Source organism: Macrobrachium nipponense, chromosome 20 (assembly GCF_015104395.2).
Source record: "Macrobrachium nipponense isolate FS-2020 chromosome 20, ASM1510439v2, whole genome shotgun sequence".
Taxonomy (NCBI): Eukaryota; Metazoa; Arthropoda; class Malacostraca; order Decapoda; family Palaemonidae; genus Macrobrachium; species Macrobrachium nipponense.
Window position 1 is genome coordinate 68809660 of NC_061089.1, and position 10425 is coordinate 68820084.

The window sequence follows — 10425 nt, forward strand, 5'->3', positions numbered from 1 at the left end:
CAACAAACCAATGCACGGACAATACATGAGACAGACTAAAGAACTAGCCAGCGATGACAATTGGCAATGGCTACAGAGGGGAGAGCTAAAGAAGGAAAACTGAAGGAATGATAACAGCGGCACAGATCAGGCCCTAAGAACCAGATATGTTCAAAGTACGATAGACGGAAATAACATCTCCCTCCCATATGTAGGAAGTGCAATACGAAAAATGAAACCATAAACCACATAGCAAGTGAATGCCCGGCACTTGCACAGAACCAGTACAAAAAGAGGCATGATTCAGTGGCAAAAGCCCTCCACTGGAGCCGTGCAAGAAACATCAGCTACCTTGCAGTAATAAGTGGTACGAGCACCAACCTGAGGGAGTGATAGAAAACGATCAGGCAAAGATCCTCTGGGACTATGGTATCAGAACGGATAGGGTGATACGTGCAAACAGACCAGACGTGACGTTGATTGACAAAGTCAAGAAGAAAGTATCACTCATTGATGTCGCAATACCATGGGACACCAGAGTTGAAGAGAAAGAGAGGGAAAAAATGGATAAGTATCAAGATCTGAAAATAGAAATAAGAAGGATATGGGATATGCCAGTGGAAATCGTACCCATAATCATAGGAGCACTAGGCACGATCCCAAGATCCCTGAAAAGGAATCTAGAAAAACTAGAGGCTGAAGTAGCTCCAGGACTGATGCAGAAGAGTGTGATCCTAGAAAACGGGCACATAGTAAGAGAAGTGATGGACTCCTTAAGGAGGCAGGATGCAACCCGGAACCCCACACTATAAATACCACCCAGTCGAATTGGAGGACTGTGATAGAGCAAAAAAAAAAAAAAAAAAAAAAAAAAAAAAAAAATAATAATAATAATAATAATAATAATAATAATAATGCTAAGATATGTGCATTATCGCGATAAACTGTTATCCAATAAAAAGCCACTATTATATCAATACGATTTATGTTTATAATTGTGGGTTTTCATTTCATAGTCAAAATAATAATAATAATAATAATAATAATAATAATAATAATAATAATAATACAGGAGAGGGATCTTCCAGGGCGACTCACTGTCCCCACTACTCTTCGTAGTAGCCATGATTCCCATGACAAAAGTACTACAGAAGATGGATGCGGGTACCAACTCAAGAAAAGAGGCAACAGAATTAACCATCTGATGTTCATGGACGACATCAAGCTGTATGGTAAGAGCGTCAAGGAAATAGATACCCTAATCCAGACTGTAAGGATTGTATCTGGGGACATCAGGATGGAGTTTGGAATAGAAAAATGCGCCTTAGTCAGCATACAAAAAGGCCAAGTAACGAGAACTGAAGGGATAAAGCTACCAGATGGGAGCAACATCAAACACATAGATGAGACAGGATACAAATACCTGGGAATAATGGAAGGAGGGGATATAAAACACCAAGAGATGGAGGACACGATCAGGAAAGAATATATGCAGAGACTCAAGGCGATACTCAAGTCAAAACTCAATGCCGGAAATATGATAAAAGCCATAAACACATGGGCAGTGCCAGTAATCAGATACAGTAGACGAAGACCCAGAAATATACAGACAGGAGAAAGACAGACAGAACAGAGGACTGGCACAACAAACCAATGCACGGACAATACATGAGACAGACTAAAGAACTAGCCAGCGATGACAATTGGCAATGGCTACAGAGGGGAGAGCTAAAGAAGGAAACTGAAGGAATGATAACAGCGGCACAAGATCAGGCCCTAAGAACCAGATATGTTCAAAGAACGATAGACGGAATTAACATCTCTCCCATATCGGAATTAACATCTCTCCCATATGTAGGAAGTGCAATACGAAAAATGAAACCATAAACCACATAGCAAGTGAATGCCCGGCACTTCCACAGAACCAGTACAAAAAGAGGCATGATTCAGTGGCAAAAGCCCTCCACTGGAGCCTGTGCAAGAAACATCAGCTACCTTGCAGTAATAAGTGGTACGAGCACCAACCTGAGGGAGTGATAGAAAAAGATCAGGCAAAGATCCTCGGGGGACTATGGTATCAGAACGGATAGGGTGATACGTGCAAACAGACCAGACGTGACGTTGATGACAAAGTCAAGAAGAAAGTATCACTCATTGATGTCGAATAATACCATGGGACACCAGAGTTGAAGAGAAAGAGAGGGAAAAATGGATAAGTATCAAAATCTGAAAATAGAAATAAGAAGGATATGGGATATGCCAGTGGAAATCGTACCCATAATCATAGGAGCACTAGGCACGATCCCAAGACCCTGAAAAGGAATCTAGAAAAAAAACTAGAGGCTGAAGTAGCTCCAGGACTCATGCAGAAGAGTGTGATCCTAGAAACGGCCCCGTCGTAAATAGTAAGAAAAGTGATGGACTCCTAAGGAGGCAGGATGCAACCCGGAACCCCACACTATAAATATCACCCAGTCGAATTGGAGGACTGTGATAGAACAAAAAAAAAAAATAATAATAGTAATAATAATTACATATGTATAAATCATATATATATATATATATATATATATTATATATATATATCATACATAATATAATATATATATATATATATATATATATATATATATATATATAATATATATATATATATATATATATATATATATATATATATATATATATATATAATATACACACATCTGTGCGCACATACACACACGCACATATATTAACATACAATACATATATATATATATATAGAATATATATATATATATATATATATATATATATATATATGTATATATATATATGTATATATATCTATGTATATATATATATATATAAATATATATATATATATATATATATATATATATATATATATAAGTACAGGCAAGAGATAGAAGCAACAATAAACGAAATTCATAATCTACTCGCGCGAATAGAATTCACTCATCACCAGCCACCCATCTGCAATCCATTCAAAACTGAAATATTTTATATACTATAACATTTCAAAAAGCAAACCTATTCTCCGATTAAACATTTTTTTTGCAAAGGCCGCTATCATAAAAATAAACAGTAAAACTAGCGTTCATTTATATTCAGTTCATAAATCTCAAAGGAATATCAACTATATATCACTGAGAGAGAGAGAGAGAGAGAGAGAGAGAGAGAGAGAGAGAGAGAGAGTGAAAAAAAAGCAGGCACTATACAATTCATGTATATCCCCGTCACCTAAACGTGACATAACAATAAGCGGATTTCTCCATAACTATATATATATATATATATATATATAGATATATATATATATATATATATATATATATATATATATATATATATATACATAAAGCTATATATATATATATATATATATATATATATATATATATATATATATATATATATGTATATATATACATATATATATATATATATACTATATATATATATATAGTATATATATATACATATATATATATATATATATATATATATATATATATATATATATATATAATATATATATATATATGACGCTTCATCACATGGCCGCTCGTTCATTATATTATTAGGTAGCCTTTTATCGAGAAATTACACCAAATGAAATAAAAAAAAAATTAAATTGAATTCTAACGCAATACACCGACGGAAATCAACACCATAATTCACGATCATGAAGTGCGTATGGTGGCGTATAGTGGCGTATGGTGGGGTATGGTGATCACTCAGATGATAATATTTTGATTGGTATGTGTTTAAATTATGATCAATACTAATTCTACAGCGATTACACTATTACACTCGTTACGTAATCGACAGGATGAATTATATGTAAATGTATCATATAAAAAATAAATTTATTTATGGTGGTTCGTAATCAAAAATGTACCTGAATCTATTAGCGGACGAAATACGCTCGTGTTATATTTTTCTGTTTGCGATGGACATTTTTGTTGAAATATTGACTTTGATGGGAACGTTCGGTTTCTGTGCTTAAAAAGGGGTTTGTAGCTATTAAATAGAATTAATTGATGCAGAGTTTTTAGCAGTTTCTTCAGTTTTTTAAATACCTTCTATAACTTTGTTACGAATTAATATTGGTTTCTGTTCAAGGTATTTACTAAGTGTACAAGTCTTAAATAGGACACATCATGTATTCTGTCTGCTTTTGTCCTGCTCTTATTCATTATCACGTTAAGTTATATATATATATATATATATATATATATATATATATATATATATATATATATATATATATATCTATATATATATATATGACTGGTAAAAATGTTCTGTAACAACAGAGTTCCATCTAATAAACGGAGCCCATAAAACACCAAAATAGAGAAAAAGTACTATATTTCAGAGACTGCTGTCTCCCTCTTCAGGTAGATGAATGAGAAAAGTTCACAGAAAAGGTGGTGGATTTATACCAAGAGGTCCATCCACCACAAAAACAAGCCATTTTAAGTCACCCCCGCTAATAATCTTCCTCTAATGTTCTTTTAAGGGTTGGTTGAATGAAGACGTTGTCGATCGTGGCCGAAATCCATCCTCCTTTTGAGATGTTCATTACCTGCCTCTCTTTTATTAAGGCCGATTCCATCATTTGCCTCTCTTGTACCGGCAGTTGCTGCTTATAAATTACACGTGACAAATTCAGTTATTCTATGGTTATGTTCATTTATATGGTTGAAAATAGCCGAGTTCTGTTTTGTCCATACCTAACTGACCGTTTGTGTTGTATTAATCTCTGGGGAAGGGATTTACCTGTAAATCCGATGTAAGATTGGTCACAGTCCTGACATGGGATTTCGTATAACCCCAGAGTCCTTTGGATATGTCTTTTGTTGGACGTTAATCAGGGATTTGGCTAAGGTGGTTGTTTGGGTAAGTAAATACAAAAGGGTTCGATTTTCCGAGGGGGTTGGTTATTCCTCTTAATCGTATCCAGGTGGGGAATTATTATTTTATTGTTGGGTGTATCTCTGGTCTTGTCTTTAGGGGGTCGGTAGAAAATTACGTTAGCTTTGTGAATTGCTTTCTCATTATATGGTCAGGATATTTTAAAGACGAAAGTTGCTGCGAATTAGTTCAAATTCTTTTTCCAGGAATTCTGGGGAACAAATTCGTAAGGCTCTTAAGAACAAGTTACTAGCTACACCTATTTTGATAGAAAATGTCATGATAGCTAAAGTAGTGAATGTATGAAAGTGAGAACGTTGGTTTTCGTATATGGTAAATTTGTATTCTGTCGTATCTCTGATTATTAAAACATCAAGAAAAGGAATTTTGTTGTCTGTTTCCCATTCTCCAACTTTAAATTTGATGCTGGGCACTAATGTGTTTAATTTCGAGAGGAATTCATTGAAATTGCCCCACCATATTATCCCAAAATGTTAGGATATCATCACGGATCTCATCCACAGCATGTTTTTGGGTTTTATTGCATTTATTACTGTAGTTTCAAAGTATTCCATGTACAGATTGGCTAGAACAGGACTTAAAGGACTACCCATACTACACCCGAATTTTTGCTTGTATAGAATGATTCCCCGAATGAAAATACGTTATTAGATGGCACATATTCAATAGCTTTATTATTTTGTCAAGCGCCAATGGGAAAATGCTTGAATAGGGGGATAACTTTTACCCTTAAAAACTGAAGAACGTCCTGTATGGTACTTTAGTGAACAGGGAATCTACATCAAGCTTAAAAGTTTTATGTTGTGAAGTGGTATATGTGCTTCTCTGAATTTGTGACAAAAATCTTCCGAATGTTTTAATGTGACTGGGAGAAAAGTGCCTAAAAAAGGGAAAGGAGGCCAGCTAACCATTTAGAAATTTTGTAATTGAAAGCACCGGCACATGAAACGATGGGTCTGAATGGAAGATTGTCTGAGTTTTGGGAAGAAATAAGGCCATAAAAATAGGGTAATTTAGGATTAATTACTTTAAATTTCTCTAATAGTTCAATACTCTTTTTGTCTTTGCCAATTAATCTTACTTTCCGAAAAAAATTCTGTGGGAACGTTTTGGAGGGATTTTTCGTCAGTTTTTCTTATGTGTTTGTGTCGCAAGGAGCTGGTTGATTTTGTCAAGGTAGAAGTCTTTGTCCATTATTACGATTTTGCCGTCTTTGTCGGATCTACTTATTATAACATCTAACTTTTTAGCGAGTGGATGGCTATCATGAATCTGCGGGGAAGGGAACAGGATATTTCTTATGTAAGTCAGTTAAAGCATTTAGTAACACTCCTTTTAAACATATCTCTTCACGGTTGTAGTTTTTGTCAGATATGAATTTATCAAAAGCCACTATGAAGTCTAGGTTGTTTTTGCGGTCTGGCATAAGGGCAAAGGATAAGCCTAAATTTAAAACTAAATGTTGATTTACCAGTAAGGGGGTGGTGTTGGATAAGTTTTAAAAACTTTGTCTTGTTGCTCAAGATTATTCCATGCACTATTGGTCTATTAGGTTATTTAACTTGCGTAGAAGTCTGTTGGAATGAGTCACGCTATTATAGGCAGCAATGTCGGAAACAGAATGAAATCAGATACCTGTATATGTGGTCCGTAGTGAGGAGGCGAAGATTAGACTTGGGTTCCATTATATCACTCTGCGTAGTACGAAGATGTCGTTTTTCGTATCGGTGATTCTTTCCTCCAGGAAAATCTTGTGTGAGAGAGGGAAGGGGTCCCTCTAAGATACGTGGATGATATCCTAACATTTTGGGATAATAGGTGGGGCAATTTCAATGAATTCCTCTCGAAATAAAAAACACATTATTGTGCCCAGCATCAAATTTAAGTTGAATGGGAAAACAGACAAAAAAAACAAAATTCCTTTTCTTGATGTTTTAATAATCAGAGATACGACAGAATACAAATTTACCATATACAGAAACCCCAACCCGTTCTCACTTTCATACATTCACTACTTTAGCTATCATGACATTTTTCTTATCAAAATAGGTGTAGCTAGTAACTTGTTTCTTAAGAATTGTCCGTACGAATTTGTTCCCCAGAATTCCTGGAAAAAGAATTTGAACTAATTCGCAAGCAACTTTCGTCTTTAAAATAAAATCCTGACCATATAATTGAGAAAGCAATTCACAAAGCTAACGTAATTTTCTACCGACCCCCTAAAGACAAGACCAGAGATACACCCAACAATAAAATAATAATTCCCCACCTGGACACGATTAAGATAAAAACCAACCCCCTCGGAAAATCGAACCCTTTTGTATTTACTTACCCAAACACCTTAGCCAAATCCCTGATTAACGTCCAACAAAAGACATCTCCAAAGGACTCTGGGGTATACGAAATCCCATGCCAGGACTGTGACCAATCTTACATCGGATTTACAGGTAAATCCCTTCCCCAGAGATTAATACAACACAAACGGTCAGTTAGGTATGGACAACAGAACTCGGCTATTTTCAACCATATAAATGAACATAACCATAGAATAAACTGGAATTTGTCACGTGTAATTTATAGCAGCAACTGCCGGTACAAGAGGCAAATGATGGAATCGGCCGTTAATAAAAGAGAGGCAGGTAATGAACATCTCAAAAGGAGGATGGATTTCGGACACGATCGACAACGTCTTCATTCAACCAACCCTTAAGAAGATTAGAGGAAGATTATCAGCTGGGGGTGACTTAAAATGGCTTGTTTGTGGATGGACCTCTTGGTATAAATACCACCTTTTCTGTGAACTTTTCTCATTCATCTACCTGAAGAGGGAGACAACAGTCTCTGAAATATAGTACTTTTCTCTATTTTGGTGTTTTTTATGGGCTCCTTTTATTAGATATATATATATATATATATACACACACACACACACACACACACACATATATATAATGTATATATATATATATATATATATATATATATATATATATATATATATATATAATATATATAAATATATATATATATATATATATATATATATATATATTATATATACAGTATATATATAGTATATATATATATACATATAAAATAAAATAAACATAGATATATTAAAAATAATCACAAAGAGAAGAGAAACTGAGGTTAAATTCAGAGGTCTTCGAGAAACAAAGAAAACGGACCCGAACCAACCAAACTTATTAGATTAAGATGAAAGAGAAGCAGGTAAATGGATGTAATCTTTCCAATTGCTCCGGTTTTCCCCCAAAGATGAAAGAGCAAAAAGACGCAAAAAAAAATTAAAAAAAAAAAAAAAAAAGGTTCTTGACCTAAAATACAGAAAACTGAAAATTTAGTCCCAGAAATTTTCGAAAAGGGTAGAATGGATTTCTTTTCCTTTTTTTGGTTTATTTTTGGGTGGGGGCATCCCCCACCTGCCTATCATATATACCTCCCCCATTCCCCTCACCCATCCACTACCTGCCCAAACCCCCCTTCCCAACCATCAACCCCCTGCCCATACTTACCCTCCCCTCAAAATCGGTAAAATGATTTTTTTTTCCTTTTTTGGGTTTTATTTCTTTCTTTTTGCATCCACCACCTGCCTATATATACCTCCCCCTCTTCCCCCCTCCTATCCACTACCTGCCTCTCCCACTCTCCCAACCATCCACCCCCCTCCCCATACCTTCCCTCCCCTTCGAAAAAGGGTTGAATAGATTTAGTTTTCCTCTTTTTTTGGCATCCACCAACCGCCTATATATATACCACCACCCCCTTCTCCCAGCCCTTCCACTACCTGCCCATCAACCCCTTCCCAAACGTCCACCCTGCCCATACCCTCCCCCCCCCTCCCCCCCCCTCCCCCCATCCCCCTGGCTTGGTATTCTGTAAAAGCGCCACAAGAGAGTTTCGCATACAGGTCATATTTTCCACTTACATCTTATTTGTAGTCTGGTCGTTTAGATTTTCTTCTCAGTCGTTGACCCTTTTTTTTTCCTTTTTTTTTAGGGGGGGGGTTGGTGGGGGTTTGGGGGGGCTGGGGAGGGGGGAGATCAAACCTCCGTCAAACACCTCTTTCCAACCCCTGACACCACCCCAGCCCCCTTCCAGTCAACCCCTAACAACACAGTTTTGTATGTTTTTTCCAACTATCAGTAATTATAATTAATTTCTTATAAAATAGTCTTGTTTATATATATATATATATATATATATATATATATATATATATATGTATGTATATATATATATATATAAATATAAATTATATATAGATCATATATCAATAAAAGGAGCCCATAAAACTGCCAAGATATAGAAAGTCCTATATTTCAGACTGCTGCTGTCTCTCTCTCACTCTCTTCAGGTACATAATGAATGAGAAAAAGTTACAGAAAAGGCCGTTTTATTATACCAAGAGAGATCCATCCACAGGTGGCCGTTTTACCTGGTCACCCCCGTTGATAAAAATTCTCTTTGATCTTCTTAAGCGTTGGTTAAAGGAAGATTTTATCTATGATGTCTGAATCCCAGGCGCCCTTTGAGATATTCATTTACCTGTCTTTGTTCATATATATATATATATATATATATATATATATATATATATATATATATATATATACATATATATATATATATATATATATATATATATATATATATATATATATATATATATATATATATATTCAAGTAATCAAGTCCACAATTATGTAAAATTTGTATTAAAAATACATAAAAAACGGGAGCTTTCGTCTACTTAATCAGTAGACCTCATCAGCCGTACTGATTTTTCCATTTCAAAAATTATATACAAAAAAGTTACGAAGGACAGGCAGGACTCTGGAAACGTCTCCAAGGGAGATAACCACCAAAACAAACTCTCTAATTATGTTATTCCCGTTTTTTATGTATTTTAATACACATTTTACATAATTGTGGACTTTGATTACTTGAAGATTTTCCAGTCACGTTATGGTGATTTTTTTAGATATATATATTATATATATATATATATATATATATATATATATATATATACTATATATATATATATATATATATATATATATATAGATTATAGGTATCCAATTAAGGTATTCCTTTTGTACGACCATTAAAAGACATGAATTTTAAAATTACTTCCACGAATACTAATTGGAAGGTGAAAGCAAAAAGAGCGAAAATGACATTGTGAAAAAAAACAACACTTGATCAGAAGTAGGAATAGAAAGCGAAAAGAAAATGATAAGTGGAAGTAAAATATTTTTTCAAAATGTGTAATAAGAAAGCTTCGTGCTTACGACGAGCAAATCCAAGCGCAGATAGCTTTCTATTTTAGAAAGGAGTGCCAAGCTGGACATACATAATTACCAAAGCAAGCACAGACGTAATAAGGACTCATTTGCCTTTGATCCAAACTGCCTGTTGAGGCAGTCGAGGGAATAAATGGCGGTCATTAGACTCATTGTCTCTGGCGATCAATTG